General features: G+C 31.1%; 1 protein-coding gene across 4 annotated transcripts in view; it reads right to left on the bottom strand.

The window, feature by feature from the left end:
* The window catches only part of LOC6041213 (unconventional myosin-IXb), a 121,402-nt gene extending 109,053 nt beyond the window's left edge, over positions 1 to 12,349 (bottom strand). For 2 of the 4 annotated variants that reach the window (XM_038265031.1, XM_038265032.1), the window contains exon 1: positions 11,538 to 12,348. The gene's annotated coding sequence lies outside the window, so the exon portion shown is untranslated. Of the gene's footprint in view, positions 1 to 11,537 lie in introns of all 4 variants that reach the window. The other 2 variants (XM_038265030.1, XM_038265033.1) reach the window with 2 other exon arrangements.
* Between the last annotated feature and the right edge of the window lie 5,373 nt (positions 12,350 to 17,722).

Genomic DNA, 17,722 nt, shown 5'->3' on the forward strand with positions numbered 1-17,722 from the left:
TGGTTGTTCGGCACAGCCTGAGCTGCTCTGATCATCCTCCTTCCACCAAGAGACCTCTTTATAAAACTGCGAACATCGAGAGCGTCTCGTCCAAATTGAAATCCAACCAACCAACTCGACCAAAAGGAAGGCAAACAAAAAACGAAAACGAACTAGACCTCGGCGATGCGATGGAGTCTCGCTGACGGTGCAGTTGATGACTCATCGGTGGTGGTCCACGGAGTTTGAAGTTTTGGCTGAGCTGTGCGCCCGCGCGATGGAAAGCGAAATCTGCTTCGCTGAATTGGTCCTTGGCCCGAATTCCAAACTCAATCTCGAGGATTTTAGATTCTGGGAAAATCACCCGGTGGGCGTTTATTAGTGATCTTCCAGGGAGTTTTTTTTCTGCAGTCGCAAAAGAAATGCCTTATAGATTCATATAGATATTTTGGCTGCGATTCCTCCGGAACTGACCCATATTGCAGCCTACTTTCGCGATGTAAAGCAACGAACAAACCACGTGAACAACAGATTCGCCAACTTTTCCGTACACCACTTTGCGTTCAAAGTCTGGTCTGGTTGATGTTGATGCTCCGGTACCCGCGATAGATTCGCGCGCACGTTCAATAGCAGAGAGATTACAAAGCAAAGCCGACGCGCATCACTAGAAAGCCACTTTTCGGTGGAAGAAAGTTAGTGCGCGAGCTGAGAAATTCATTGAGCACAATGTGTATCAAAAAAAAATGGGGTGTGGCGTGGTGGTTTCATTTGAGCATTTATGCTTTACTTGTGAAATTATATGAAATATTTCTAAAAAATGATAAATTCCCCTAATTTTAGCAGAAATTTATTTTTTTAAGAGCGAGTCCACAAACTGGGCAAACCCCTTTGAATGGGACGTCGTTTGGACCTCACCAATCTGCCTGATATTTTCAGGGGTTATTTGTACACCCAGAACTGGACATCGGCATACGAGAGGATAAAGAGCACGATTCGGTAGTAAAATGGTACTGTGTGCGGACTGAGAGGATAAATCCCGAAATTACCGAGAGTACTTTACTCATGGGTTCATCTTCAAAAAAAGTTCATCTATCAAAACAAAAAGTACCGGTACCGAGACTCGAACCCAAGACCTTCGGCATATTGAACCGTGCCTTTGCCGTATGGGCCATCATGGTTCGGTGGCTAAGTGGCGGTCATTTGTCCATATAAGCCACTCAATAGGATGAACTGTTCGAATGAACGAATGAACACGCGAGAGGACTATACTCTCGCAAAATAGCACTTTCCTCACGTTTCTTTTCGTGACGACTATCCTCTCGTTCTGGCCAAAATATGAGCTCTCTAGGTCAACGGGAAGTGGGGCAAATCGGAACACAAATTTTAAAGATTCAAAAACATCAAAAATCTTAAAAAGGCTGTAACTTGGACAGAAAAATAAATTAAATTTCAAAATTCAAAATGCACCTGAAAAGGCTTCAAAATGCAGACAGAAGCATTCCAATTGGTTAACTCTAAAGAGAGTTTTTGGCCTTTTAATGAAAAAATGCACAATTTTCAAACTCAAATAAAAAAGTGTTCCATCCAGGTATCAACTCGATTCGACCTGCAGCTTGTAGGGGACATCTGGAACTACCATCTGAGACTGAGAACGCTTTGGGTAAGGTAGTTTAACATATTAAATTGACGCTTTATCTTTTAATGATTCTATTCTCGGGAGACCCCTTAGATCAAATTTTCCGATAATAATTTTATCATATTCGTATTCCTAAGACAATTTCACAATAGAAACATACATACAAAAGTTTATTTTCATCAATTTTAATCCATTAAAAAATAAAAATAAAAAATTAATTTTCGAATCACATTTATTGAAAATCAAGTTTGTTTCCAAGGATACTTGATGTCACCAGAAAATGATAGCTTCTTCATTTTATTTAACTTTAATTTTTTAAAGGGTTAAGATAGATGAATATACATATTTTTTGCATGTTTCTATTGTGAAATTTTGATTTAAGGCAGGGGTGCTCAAAGACCGGGCCAAATTTGAAACTCAAATGAGCTTGCGGGCCGAATAGTTATTTAAAAATTTAAATTACTTTATTTTAATTTACATGATTTAATTTCTGTTATTTGAAAAAAATCAATGTAAAATAATAATATTTCGAAAATGGTGACATCACATGTTGAACAATTTATCTAAAGGCGTAATTTTATCTATAAGTTAAGTGAGGCTAATGAAAAATCGTTAAGAGCCAAAATTTCACCATTTCAATGAAAAAACAAGTTTTAAGCTTCCGTATAGTTTAACTGCAATCATTATTTTCAGCAAAAAAAAGGTTCGACAAAAAAAACATTTTTGAGAAAAAAATATTATGCTCAAATGATTCTAAATGCAAAGGAATGCATATTTACTTAATTTCAGCTGATTGCACTTAAATTATATTTATTTTTTAAAATTTTGATTTTTTTTTTTTTTGAAAATATATTTTTGCTCCTGGGTTTTTGAGTCATTTTTAAATAATGGGGGAGGGGTGGGTTGATCAACAAAAGCTTTGTAAAATATTTGCAACAAACTTGATACTCCGATTTCCACGTTTTTCATTATGACTTGCAAATTAATGAAGAAAACTAATATTTTTACAACTATTACAGAATTCAACCTAAGTCAAACTTGAACTTTTTTTTTAATATTTCCAAAAATGTTTGAAGAAAGTTTTGACGATATTTGCTAATTTCACGCACATTGAAACGTGTGAAATTGTTTTAATTATAGAATTGTTTGAACAAATTATTTGTATCCAAAAGTGGGGATCAAAATATTGATGAATCATAACTTTTTTTCGCCGAGCTTCCGTGGCCGTGAGGTTACGGGTTTCGCCTTGTGAGCGGAAGGTGATGGGTTCGATTCCTGTCTGGCTCGGCAAAGTCAGATCCCTTCAAAGAGTAATTCTACTCACTGGGAATACTGACCGGTAGGGGATGGGTTTCGACTAGCGGCGTGCTGGGTTTCCAATCCAGAGGTCGTGAGTTCGATTCTCGTACCGGGATGATGAATTTAAAAATAAAAAAAAATAACATAAATTAAAAAAAGATTAGCATATAAAAGTTTAAAATAATCCTTAATTTTGAAAAAGTATAGAATCACTTAACAAGTGGTCAACGGGCCATTTTACATGATCATTCAAAATGGGTCCACGGGCACACAAAATATCACGTCGCGGGCCACGTTTGGCCCGCGGGCCATACTTTGGTCACCCCTGATTTAAGGGGTCCCCCGAGCAAAAATTTACAAACACAAAAATCACTAAAAGAAAAAGTATCTATTTAATATGTTAAACTGCCTTACCCAACGCGTTCTCAGTCTCAGATGGTAGTCCCAGATATCCTCTACAACAGTGTTTCTCAACCGGTGAGGAATTCCTCCCTGGGGAGGAATTTGGTCATTCTTAGGGGGGAATGAGGATGCAATATAAATCCAATACCTTTAAACGCGATTGCAAAAAAAAAAATCCATGTCTGACACTGCTTTTAACCCTCTACCGCCCAAATTTTTTTTTTCGAAAATATTTATTTTTCCCTTGTTCAGGAGGTCATTTTGAGTAACTTTCGTTCTACGAAAAACTTTACTTCTCTTGTTTTATGTTTTTCTTGTTTTATTTTTAGTATTTTAATTTGCATTTATCTTGTTTAGTTTATGTTTGTTTTTGGTAGTATTTGGCCTATTCTACCACCTAATATAATTACATTTTGCCTATCTAATTTTTTTCACGTTTTTACCGTCACTTTTTCAATTTTTTGCATGTTTTTCACATTTTGTGCTATAGAATGGCAGCATCATCATTTAAATTGCAAAAAATGCGTAGAGGCACAGTCTGGGACACTATAAAAATTACTGTATACTTCTTTTTACTGAAAATATAGGAAATGTTAGTAAAAAACACAGCCAAAGTTGACCCCTAAAAAAATGACATTTTTAAAAACATTGGCAAAGTCACATAAAACAAGTAAAACTTCCAACCCTGAAATTTTCTAAAATTTTAAGAGTTCTTCTTTCCAACGCATTTTAAAGATCAAAAATCGGTTGGAAAATTGATTTTTGGCGATTTTTTAGATCGAAGCCCGTCTAAAGGCGGGGTTTGGTTGTAGAGGGTTAAAAATTGGTTGGGAAGGATTTATCAACACTAAAAATGTTTTTTTGAGGATATTTTAATCTTCTATACAAAAGTTGTTTTGATGTTAAATAGAAAAGGTTTGTTAATTTTTTTTTCGACTTTTGATTGTATTTTAAACAATAGCAAATCTTGATTTTCAAGTTTTCCATAAATTTACAGTTAAGTGTAAAGTTTAAAGAGATTATTTGTGCACACTTCTATTTATTAACAGTTCTTTGAAAAAATAATAATATTTTTTTTTGTTAATATTTATTTCTCATTTTGATAACTAGATTTTCCAATGTTTGTGTAATTTGCGTCATCCTTACTATTTCATTTTTTTTCAATTTTTTCACCATATTGCATTGATTCAATAACGAGACCCTAGGATTCTGTAAGGAGTATTGATTGTAATCAAATTGTTTAATTTTTAAGATTTCAAATATCAAACTTAAACAGTTAGATTTTTATACTTATTTTAAGATCAACTAACAATCCGGATTAATTTCAGTAAAATTCAGTTGAATTTAGCATAGAATATTTGTGAAAAAATTAAAAAAAAAATGGTTTTCATTGAATAAAACGATGAGCATTCTTTCAAACGGGAACAGTTATTTCATAAAAATATTTAAGATATGTTTTTGAACTAATCGCTAAAAAATTTATGAGATTTTGTACCTTTATAAATATAAGCAGTTGATTTAAGTTTTTTTCCCACAATTAATCGAATTATTCTCAAATTATACTTTTATAATTCCTCACACTATTTCAGCATAATTAAACTATATTTGGAAAAAAAATGTTGAGTTTATTTCACAAACTGAAAATTAATGTTTTATTTTATTTTATTTTTTATTTTTTTGATTTTAAATGATAATTTTAATCTTGTGCTAAATATTGAATCTAAGATTATGATATTTGATTTTTTTTTTATTCAAGGAAGGGATTGAAGATCCTGAACATTAGTCAAGGGGAGAATGAAACGAAAAAGGTTGAGAACCACTGCTCTACAAGCTGTAGGTCAAATCGAGTTGATATCTGGATGGAACACTTAATTTTTGAAGTTTGAAAATTGTACATTTTTTCACTTAAAGGCCAATAACTCCCTTTAGATTTAACAAATTGGGATGCTTCACCCTGCATTTTGTTGCATTTTTGAAGCCCTTTTAGATGTATTTTGAATTTTGAAATTAAAATAATTTTTGCCCAAGTTACACCTTTTTAAAGATTTTTGACGTTTTTCAAACCTTCAAACTTGGTATCCCGATTTGCCCCACTTCCCGTTGAGTGCTCATATTTTGGCTAGATGCTTGTTTTTTATATGCAAAAAAACCTTGAAAATTTCAGGCAGATTGGTGTGGTCGATGCGAGATGGGCATGCTTTGCTCGTGGACTCGCTCTTAACTGTTTAACACCAATGATGTACAGAAAAAATTGTTTTGTAAATAAGATTCGCCATTAATTGATAAAAAATGATCCGCACATTTTTTCAATTTCAATGTATTTCAGAATTCCAGAAATTTTCCGAGAAATATGTTGAGAATTTCCCGTTTCCCGTGAGTTTTGCAACGCTTAAAAATCTAAAAAATTGGGCTTGATATTGGAAATTTGTGTAAGTGTTAGGAAAAATATGGAACGCTTGAGACAATACCCTTAAAATTAACCAATATGTATTTATTATTCCAGGTTCTCAAACATATATTTCCATGGAAAGGAAGGCATAATATGATAAGTTCCATTGCATCAATCAATGAAGGGAGACACGGCCTTTCCCCGCCAGCAGCTTTCTTCTTGTTCATTCACTTATTTTCGTTTTGGTTTATGTTGTTGTTGCTGTTCTTATTGGACAATGATCAGTTTCTGGTGTGTGCGTGTCGGCGACGACGTGCGGAAATGTGCGTGTCCGCTCGATGGATCATGTTCTCCATGCTCACCGAAGAGTTCAACCGGAGAGGACTGCGAGTGGGTAGTCGTGAACGAATGTGTGTTGTTAAACACATGATGTGTGTTGTATTTTGAATCTTATAAAAAAACAAATCGAAATGTTTTATACTTCTGTCAAAAATTAATCGAAAAAATCAAAAACAAACAAAAAAATCAAACCGAACCGGGAATGGTCATACCAAAGCACGCGGTTTTCAATACGCCAAGACAAGCTTGCTGCTGGACAAACAGTGTTGAAGTTTCCACAATCTGGCGAGGGGGCGAAATTTGAGCTGCCCGGTGACGGCGGCGCGTTTGCCTTGATATCACACAGCCATTTGTGGCCACCACCTTTCGCTCGGAAGAAAACTATACACAGGAACAGAAGAAATTACAACATTATATGCAAACGTCAATGGATTTCCACGGTGATTGCCAGCGGCAGAACCACGTTGGTTGGAGTAATTTCTAAATTTTCTAAATCTCAATACAATTGTATATCACTTGGCTGTAATTTTAATCAAATGAAAATTCAATGGGTGTACCCCATTTGGCATATTGGACATTTGGCAGAACAGGTTTTCAAGAAGGACCTTTGGCATAATGGACGTTTGGCATAATTGGTCCAAGACATCAGGGACGTTTGGCATAATGGACGTTTGGCATAACTCGTTTAAAAATCATCAAGCACGTTTGGCATAATTATTGCTAGCTTTTTTTGTATTTATTTTTTATAAAGTATAAAGTATTTATTTTTTGTGAAGAATAATAATGTAAAGCTTTTTTCCTATTTTCTAACTAAACAGATAATTTTACTTGAAAAGATGATTTTTTTTTTCAAGAAATCAAGTATCTTTGTCATTTTCTCCCAAAAGATGTAATTTTTCCCCTTTTTTGAATATCAAATGCATTAAAATGCAATTTTGCATAAATTTACTTAAAAATGTATTTAAAAATAGTTTATATAATATCAAGATATTTCTTTTTTAAAATACTTTGCTGCTATTTTTTTGTATAAAATTTTTCTTTCTTTTATTTTAAATTCAACTTAACAAAGTGATGTAAGTTTTGCCAGCCTTTAAATATTTTGCAATAAAGATTTTTTACTATTTTCCCTTTCCCTTCTTTTTTTAAATTCAACCTAAATAATGTATCTGCATTTTGCTTTTCTTAAAAGAAATGCTATAAGTTTTTTAAAGCAATTTTCACTTCTTTTATTTGAAAACATAAAGAAGGCAAAATCATTCAAAAGCTGTGCATTTTGTTTTTTTTTTTCAATATTTTGCAATTATTGTTTTTTAATGCAATTTTCTCTTCTTTAATATTCAACCTAATGAATATAATTTTTTTCTTTCTTTAAATATTTGGCAAATGAGTTGTTATGAATTTTTCCCTTCTTTTATTTTAATTTCCAATTTTAGAAGGGAACATCTCTAAAAAAAATACTTTTTGAATATTTGAAAATTGAGTTTGCTTATGAAACTTTCCCTTCTTTTATATAAAAATCAATTTATAGAAGGAAAAGTCTCTTTAAAGATTAACATTTTGCCACTCTTTCAATGTTTGACAATTGCATTATTTTTTTATGTTTTTACCTACATCTATTAAAAAAAAATAATTTGATCAGCATTTATTTATTTTTTAATTGTCCCGTCTTTAAGATTGGTTTTGAATAAATAAAAGAAGGGAACTTGCGTAAACAATTATATTGCGAAAAAATAAACCAACAGAGAAAAAATTGCAGAAGTGATAGAAATGTTTAAAGAGAACATCTATAAGAGAATTTCCCTTCTTTAAGTTGAATATAAAAAAAGATGGAAAAATTGCAAAAAAAAAAAACTTAATTGCAAAATATAAAGAAAAGCAAAATTGTCTTCATTGTCGAAGATTTGAAGGGTTTTTCTCATCTTTAAGTTGAAATTCATATTAAAGAAGGGAAAATTTCATAAAAAATAAAAATGCTAATTATATTAAAAGAGGAAAAATATAAAGCTAACAAGAGATATTTCCTTCTTTAAACTAAATTTTAAATAAAAGTATGAAGACTTCATTAAAATGCTTTATTGTGAATTATTCAAAAAGGAAACAATTAACTATTGTGGAAAAAATATAGAGATAACTAAATTTTCGAAACAAATTATAATCTCTTAGGCCGATGCAAATATTTAAAAAAGTTTTTGTCCCTCGGCCCTGGCCGAGGTCAAGGGGGGGGGGGGGGGCAAAAAATAAAAAAAATATAAAAATTTAAATAACAAGCCATATTCTTTACATTTAAATGAAAAAAGTGTTTTAAAATGCATTTTACACTAGTTCAGTTGTTTTGCAATAATTAGTTTTCAAAAAATCTAAGATCTGACAAAAACAAAAATTGTATCGAAAAAAAAAAGATTTTGATCGAAAATTTTCAAAAAATCTTACTTTGTAAAAATGAGAAATACTTATAAAAACAAAACAAACAAAAAACACAGTAATAATTATGCCAAACGTCCTTGATGGTTTTTGAACGAGTTATGCCAAACGTCCATTATGCCAAATGTCCATTATGCCAAACGTCCCTGATGTCTTGGATCTATTATGCCAAACGTCCTTCTTGAAAACCCGTTATGCCAAATGTCCATTATGCAAAATGAGGTATAACCCTTTGCAGGGTGACCACTCAAATTACAATTTCAAATTATCGACTTTTTCAGAAAGTCAAATAATAAGCATTTCTTATCTGAAGAACAAAACATTGAAAATATTCATAACATCAGAAACTTAGTTCTCATTATTTTGATTCAGAGTAGGAACATAAACAATAAGTCTTTGAAAAATAATCGAAAGCTTAACAATACTTATAATTAAAATGTTGATTTATCTAGCTGTCTGTATTCAACTATTTTAATGTTATTCAATGAAAAATTCGGTTGGATAAGATTTTAATCTAAAAAAAAAAATATATTGAAATGATTTAAACATGTTTGCAATGACTTAAATAAAAATTTCTGGGTTTTATTTTGCAATTTCATCAAAAAGTAAAACAAGTTTTTTTTTTTATTCAAAACGAACAACGATTGAATTTTATTCAATATAAAAGTTTACCGATAACTGAAAATCAAGCTTTATCTAGAATCAATTGATCCACACGGACGGGTTGTTTTAGTGAGATGTTATCTCTTGTTTAATTAACCAAATATATTTGAAACCTTTTGATTTATAGAAAAAAATATTATGAAATCTGTGTGTCAGATGGTCCAATTATTAGGATTTTTAGATAGAAAATAATTTTCATACAAGTATGCTTGGGATTCCCGACTTTTTGACAAAAAATCACAAATTCCTGTCTTTTCCCCGATTTTTGGCGGATTTTGGCAAATTCCCGACTTTTTCCCGACTTTCCCGATTTCGCGACTTGAGTGGCCACCCTGCCTTTGACTAAAGTTATTTTTGGCGATTTGTCGCATATACAACGTGTGTCAAGATAGCGCGATGCGATGGAATTTTGGGGGGTTTTGTTGAACATCTTAGGACTGAAATCAAGTTTTGGAGATCTGTGATGGTCCGAAGGAAAGGCAAGGAAACTCGATTAAGGCTCTGAAAGGCATCATTCCCGATCGGCCATTTGGCGGCCATGTTTGTTTTAGACAAAACATTCAAATCTTGATTCAGAATGTATCAGTATTTTTCTATTTCAATTTACTATTTCTGGACCCAGAATTCAAAACCATCATTGACAGTTATTGCCCAAAGAGTGAAGGACACCTTCTACGGCCTTCAGCCCAAAATGCACATGCGACAAAATAGCACGATCACGTCGAATGTTGGTTTTACCAATTCTGGAGTTTTTTTTTTTTTTTTGAAAAGGTCCAATAAACTAAATTTTCAGTTTTTGCTTTTTGGGTGTTTTTGAAACCGCCTTGAGTCAGGGGTATTAAAAAACACCCAAAAAGCAAAAACTGAAAATTTGGTTTATTGGACCTTTTCAAAACAAACTCCAGAATTGTAAATTCAAACATTTCAAATACAAATTTAAAAAAAATGAACTTTGCAAGGTCCTTATAAAGAACAATGTTTTATTACAAATGCAAACAAACTTTAACTTGTTTTACTAATGCACGTACAATATTATTAAAATGGTTTGTTATTTTAATGAAATATAGATGTTACAGTAACTTTTTGCTGGGAAGTCAAAAAACGCATAATTTTAATGGAAATGATATGCTTAACTGGTAAATAGTAAGTCGGTTTCCTTCAAGCTTTTAAAAATTTAAATTAAGGAGTTATCGTCGATTTTCTCCGATAAAATTATCATGATTCGATAACGATTAAAGTTTCACAAACAACCTTGTTAAATTTGTGTAAATTGGAGCTTTCTAATTCAAAATTGTGAACTTCTTAAAATATTTAAAATTGGGAAATAAGAAATAACTTCAAATGAAAAAGCATTAAATCATACTAAACATAATCGGCACTCGGTAAACAAAATTCAAGTGATTTTTCTTTGTTTGTTTGTTTACTTTAAGCCTGCCAAATAGAATCCTGGAATCCAGTGTTATACCGGTTATTCAATCAGCAATATTTTTAAGAAATTGTTTTTTTATACAGTTCTGTCCCGGTTATCAGGAAGCCTTGGAAAAATTTTACTGCGGATAATAGGATCACAAAAAAATCATTGTCTTATTTTTCACAATCTAAAGGTCGTCAGTTTGAATCCCGTAAAATGTTGGTTCATAATTTAACTTATTATTTATTTATTTTTGATGTCTCAAATATTTAGCACTCTGCAGATATTCGAGTATCGTAAATTTTGAACTTATGGTTCCAGATTTTACCCGGTCAAGTTCAAGAGACTCCCCAATCCGCTCAAGCCATATTCAGTTGCCCATTTGGAACAATTCCAAGATTGCCCTCTGCCGTCATTATTCCCATTCAACAAGTGCTCGGCCAGCAATGTTTGTTGCAAAACATAAACTAGCCAGACGATTGCAAACAGGTCCCCTAGCCTGGCCCGTGTGTGAGTGGTTCCGTGCGGCCATGATGGCAGCGAGCAGCAGCAAATCGTCTTCGGCGACCACTTTCCATTCGCGCAAAGCAATTTTCTGGTATTTCTGGTTGATCCTATCAGTAATATGCGCGGGGTAGGTTCGTCGTGGCCACCGCCGCCACCACCGCGTAGATTAAGCGGCTGGTTGGGTTGTTGTCTCCTTGAGAGTGTATGTGAGTCCAGATTTGTGTCTGGAATCACTTTCACAGCCTCACCAAGAGCCAGGGCAGGCACACACGCACACTGTTGATTTTGGTACCATGATCTTATACTTTCCTCTCTCTCTCCCTCTCTGAGTCTTTTTTTTTTTCTTCTTTTATACACTCCTCTTTGATGGTTGTACAATTTTCAAGATGTAGCCTAATTTTACCAAATGTTGGAAACATTGTTTTCGAAATTTTCCCTATTGGGACCGCTTTGGCCTCAGTAGGCGTTGACGAATCTGACGTTTTATTCACCTTTGATTTCGGCTAGCAGGCGTTCCTGACGTTTACGGCCGATTTGGCGTCCGCAGCGGACAAATTCCAGCCATCTTCATCGCGACTGCTGCTGCTGTATTGGCCTCCTCCTCCAGGGGCATATTTACAACAACTCCAGTTTCTGCTGCTGTTGGCACTTTTTGTCGTCCATGAATTCGTGGCTTCGTCCGCGCGGGTCTCCGTCAAAATGTCGACTTCAGAGCCGGGCACCAACTCCGGTGGCCAACCCCACAAACCCGAGACCACACCGAGTTTGAATTCCACCGGAAGTGGCACGCAAATTCCGTCACACCAAAGAAATCTTCACACACACCCACAAACAATCCCCGTGTGGCCCCGTCAATCTTGGACCATTTTTCCTGGACCGTGGCCTCCACAATCACTCCGCGGTCGCGGCCAACACGACAAATTCCGGAGGAGGTCGGAAATTTCGCAGAAATGGGACGACCACTCCTCCCCTTCTCCCCCTAACTCTGTCGTCGTGGGCACGTCCACCCCCCCGAACCGAATCCGACTGGACCGCGACGGCACCGACCAAACGACACACTCCGGACCGCGTTTCTTTTCGCGTCGACGGAACCTGCTACCGCGGGGTGGGTCAATTGTTAACGCGCACACAAAAAAAAAGAAACGTCCACAGATTTTTCTTTTCTGCCCCCAGACCGACGACCGACGACTTTGAAAAATGTCCAACTCTCTTCTTCTGGTGGTGGCTTCGATGATGATGGTGTGTGAACTGTCCGGAGTTTGCGATGGGGACGGAGCACAGCGCGAGATGAGGAGACACAACCCACCGCGGGAGAGAATCGACGACGACGGCGAACATGAACGGTGAGTTGTGAGTTGGTGAGTGCGATCCGGACGGGATGCCAGATTGTAGGTCTTGGTCACTGGCTAGTGGCTGTCAATGTAACTGTCAAACTAACAACTAACGATTGACATGAGTCGAACTAGCAGTGTTCTACTGTATACGATTTAAACTTTTATTTTTAATTTTAATTTCGAGAAAAATTAGAATCCCAATGCTTCAAATCATACCAAACGAGGCTTGCCAAGTTTGATAAATACGACAAGTGCTGGAAAAATGGTTGAACTAACGGTTTGCCCATGAGATCATGGAAGGTATAAGAAAGAGTTTATTTTCAAATCTATATAGATTATTTATTTTTTTTTTAAAAAAAGGTCCTATAAACTAGTGTCTTTTATATCTCGGGAGTTTTCAAAAAGCTGTAAGAGCCACCGTGACCTCCGACACTAATTTTCGTTTTTTGCTAGATATAAAAAATATTTGTTTTTGGTTCAGTTTAGAGGACTTCAAGGACGTGTATATGAACAATTATTTTTGAAGTTGGTTTATCGTGATTAGGTCGAATACCGATGCAAAAAGGGCTTTTTTGCCGATGGCTTTTACGTTTTAAAAAATCTAATCCGAGTTATTTTTATAGGACCTATTCGAAAAAAAAAACTCTGAAAATGAACTAAAACAAAAAAAGATTAAAATCAACTTAATGTCTAATTTAAATCTCAATAATTATTCTTTTTTTTAAGCTAAGAGTATCGCAACATCAAAAAAAATATTGTAATATCCTGCTCACGCTCAGTTGATGTTTACATAAGGAACGAACAGGATAGACTCTTTGTTTACACTCCGGCTTCGGCTCTATTACAATGTTTTGCTAGAAATGCTTTATACATTTATTTATAGGGTTAGGCATGGCTAAATGGTTACACTGTTCGCTTTGTAAGCGCGGAAGGTTCTGGGTTCGATTCCCATCTGCTCCTATCGATAGCCTATTATGGAAAGAAGGAATTCTGAACACTTGAATATGATCGAAAAATTCATTAGCTCGCGGCGGGGTTCGAACCCCCGTCCTTTGGGTCAGCAGACAAAAATGCTAACCACCAGACCATCGAGGCTTAGTTGACTAGAAGGATTAAGAAAATGCTATAAGAATCCGCGAAACTTGATTGGAATCGGTGTACCTAAGAACAGGACATGCAATATTGAATGCAAGTAGAATTCAAGGACACTTACTGGTTGCATAATTGTTAGTCGAATATTAAACTTCAACACGACCAGAATTCACCACAAAAAGCTTGGTGAACCGATTTGAAAAAATTCCAAAATGAATCCAAGAACATACGAAGAATTAAGGATTTGACCGGCCGCATCACTTACCACGGTGAATCCTGGCTTCACACCCATCTTACTAACACCCTCAAATCTCACGTGATACTTTGTCGAAGACACAGCCGATTTAGCGGTCTTCATTAGGGACCTACATAGGGAAATGAAATGTTCTGGGAGAAATTTCAAACACTCAAAGTCATTCAAATTTAAGGTTGAAAAACTTGTAGTTTTTCTTTGGTGCTGGCACTTTTCTTGCACCGAACAAGCACAAACATAACAAAAACTATCAGATTATTATCAACAACAGTTTTACAATACTTTTGGTTGTTATAAAACTCGTTTTTTTGTCAAAATGATTTTAAATTTATTCCGACCTTGTTCTTACGTGACCTTGTTGCTCGATTGGAACCCCGATTTGACATTTCGATTGGAACCCTGAGAGTGACATTTCGCCTCTCCATATAGGCTCTCTAGTCTTCATCACTCAAGTATCGGTCTAAAATTCCTATCCACTTACCCGTGTCTTACCAGCCGGCGCTGTGATTGGCTAGCATGATAGGGACATTTGAAACTTACGAAGTGGTGATGATTGGTTCCTACTCTCTTCATCTGTGGTCCACAGAGCAATTCTTGGAGGTCCTGGTCAATAACAGAGTAGCAACTACGGGTAGACACCAATGCTATGCTATGCTAAATGCTTTATACATTTATTTATACTTTACATAACTGCAGGTAAGCTACTACCAAATATTTGCATTTTTTTTTAATTCGAATTTGAACCTATCCAGCTTTTTAAGCAAAAATGGCGTTCGAATGGTGAACGTCCGAAATGTCACAGGTGAATGGTGAATGTCCGAAATCAGGTGGACAACATCGAAGCGGTACATGGATAAAGTTCTGCTTTGACAGTGGTTCAATAAATACAATTTTAGCTTTTTGGTGTTTTGAAAATCATGGTATTCAGAAAACCAAAAAAGAAAAAAAAAGTCCTGATTTTCGGTTCAAAGCTCAGAAATCACTAACTCATCGCCGAACAAATTTTTGCTGACTGAAGCAAACATTAAATGTTTGTTCAAACGTCAGATTTTGCTCCCCCTTGAATGTTTAATAAGAAATCAGAAGGCAAAACTCTAAATTTTATCCCATCCCAAAAATAGAAATTTAACCATTTAGAAATTGAGATATAAAAACTAAATGAAATTTAAATTGAAATACTAAAACAAATAAACAGAATTCATGAATCTAGGGATATAGAAATTTAAATACAGTTCGTACTCGATGATCCTAGCCAAAGTGTCACACAGAAAAATCGAAACACGAAATTTGTATTATTTTCATCTCACAATTTCTCTTACCTAAAATATGAGTCCAAAAATGTTCCAAAGTCGGATTTTCTGTAATGGTGACAATAATTGTGGCATTTAAGAATTTTAGAATTCTGCAGTTTTTCATTTTGTAAAAGGTACAGAAATTAAGAATTCAGCAGTTCTTTTTTTTAAAGGTCCAAAATTTAAGGATTCAATTACTTAACAAAAATGTATTAATTTAAGAACTTAAGAATTTCAGAAACTACGAATTTAAGAATTTGAGGATTTAGGAATTTAAGAATTTAAGAATTTAAGAATTTAATAATTTAATAATTTAAGAATTTAAGAATTTAAGAATTTAAGAATTTAAGAATTTAATTTAAGTTTAAGATTTAAGAATTTAAGTTTAAGAATTTAAGAATTTAAGATTTTTAGAATTTAAGAATTTAAATTTTAAGAATTTAAAATTTAAGAATTTAGAATTTAAGAATTAAATTTAAATTTAAATTTAAGAATTTAAGAATTTAAGAATTAAATTTAAGAATTTAAGAATTATTTAAGAATTTAAGAATTTAAGAATTTAAGAATTTAAATTTAAGAATTTAAGAATTTAAGAATTTAAGAATTTAAGAATTTAAATTTAAATTTAAATTTAAGAATTTAAATTTAAGAATTTAAATTTAATTTAAAATTTAAGAATTTGAATTTAAGAATTTAAGAATTTAAATTTAAGAATTTAGGATTTAAGAATTTAAGAATTTAAAATTTAAGAATTTAAGAATTTAAGATTTAATTTAAATTAAGAATTTAAATTTAAAATTTAAATTTAAGAATTTAAATTTAAGAATTTAAGAATTTAAGAATTAAGAATTTAAGAATTTAAGAATTTAAGAATTTAAAATTTAAGAATTTAAGAATTTAAATTTAAGAATTTAAAATTTAAGAATTTAAGAATTTAAGAATTTAAGAATTTAATTTAAATTTAAGAATTTAAGAATTTAAGAATTTAAATTTAAGAATTTAAGAATTTAAGAATTTAAGAATTTAAGAATTTAAGAATTTAAATTTAAGAATTTAAGAATTTAAGAATTTAAATTTAAGAATTTAAATTTAAATTTAAAAAAGAATTTAAATTTAAGAATTTAAGAATTTAAATTTAAAATTTAAATTTAAGAATTTAAGAATTTAAATTTAAGAATTTAAGAATTTAAAAATTTAAGATTTAAAATTTAAGAATTTAAGAATTTAAGAATTTAAATTTAAGAATTTAAGATTTAAAATTAAATTTAAGAATTTAAGAATTTAAGAATTTAAATTTAAGAATAAGAATTTAAGAATTTAAGAATTTAAAATTTAAATTTAAGAATTTAAGAATTTAAATTTAAGAATTTAAGAATTTAAGAATTTAAGAATTAAAATTTAAGAATTTAAGAATTTAAGAATTTAAGAATTTAAATTTAAGAATTTAAATTTAAATTTAAGAATTTAAGAATTTAAGAATTTAAGAATTTAAATTTAAGAATTAAGAATTTAAATTTAAATTTAAATTTAAAATTTAAGAATTTAAGAATTTAAGAATTTAAAATTTAAGAATTTAAAATTTAAGATTTAAATTTAAAAGATTTAAATTTAAAATTTAAGAATTTAAATTTAAATTTAAGAATTTAAGAATTTAAGAATTTAAGAATTTAAGAATTTAAAATTTAAGAATTTAAGAATTTAAAATTTAAATTTAAGAATTTAAAATTTAAATTTAAGAATTTAAATTTAAGAATTTAAATTTAAGAATTTAAGAATTTAAATTTAAATTTAAGAATTTAAGAATTTAAGAATTTAAAATTTAAGAATTTAAGAATTTAAGAATTTAAATTTAAATTTAAGATTTAAGAATTTAATTTAAAATTTAAGAATTTAAATTTAAGAATTTAAGAATTAAAATTTAATTTAAATTTAATTTAAATTTAAGAATTTAAGAATTTAAATTTAAAATTTAAATTTAAATTTAAATTTAAGAATTTAAGAATTTAAGAATTTAAGAATTTAAGAATTTAAGAATTTAAATTTAAAATTTAAATTTAAATTTAAATTTAAGAATTTAAGAATTTAAATTTAAGAATTTAAGAATTTAAGATTTAAATTTAAGAATTTAAGAATTTAAGAATTTAAGAATTTAAGATTTAAATTTAAAATTTAAATTTAAGAATTTAAGAATTTAAGAATTTAAATTTAAGAATTTAAGAATTTAAGAATTTAAATTTAAGAATTTAAGAATTCAAATTTAAGAATTTAAGAATTTAAGAATTTAAGAATTTAAATTTAAGAATTTAAGAATTAAAGAATTAAAGAATTTAAAATTTAGAATTAAAATTTAAATTTAAGAATTTAAGAATTAAAGAATTAAAATTAAAGAATTAAAATTAAAATTAAAATTAAAATTTAAAATTTAAGAATTTAAGATTTAAGAATTTAAGAATTTAAGATTTAAGAATTTAAGAATTTAAGAATTTAAGAATTTAAGAATTTAAGAATTTAAGAATTTAAGAATTTAAAATTTAAGAATTTAAGAATTTAAATTAAGAATTTAAATTTAAGAATTTAAGAATTTAAGAATTTAAGATTTAAATTTAAGAATTTAAATTTAAGAATTTAAATTTAAGAATTTAAGAATTTAAGAATTTAAGAATTTAAATTTAAGAATTTAAGAATTTAAATTTAATTTAAATTTA

Source organism: Culex quinquefasciatus, chromosome 3, assembly GCF_015732765.1.
Source record: "Culex quinquefasciatus strain JHB chromosome 3, VPISU_Cqui_1.0_pri_paternal, whole genome shotgun sequence".
Lineage (NCBI taxonomy): Eukaryota > Metazoa > Arthropoda > Insecta > Diptera > Culicidae > Culex > Culex quinquefasciatus.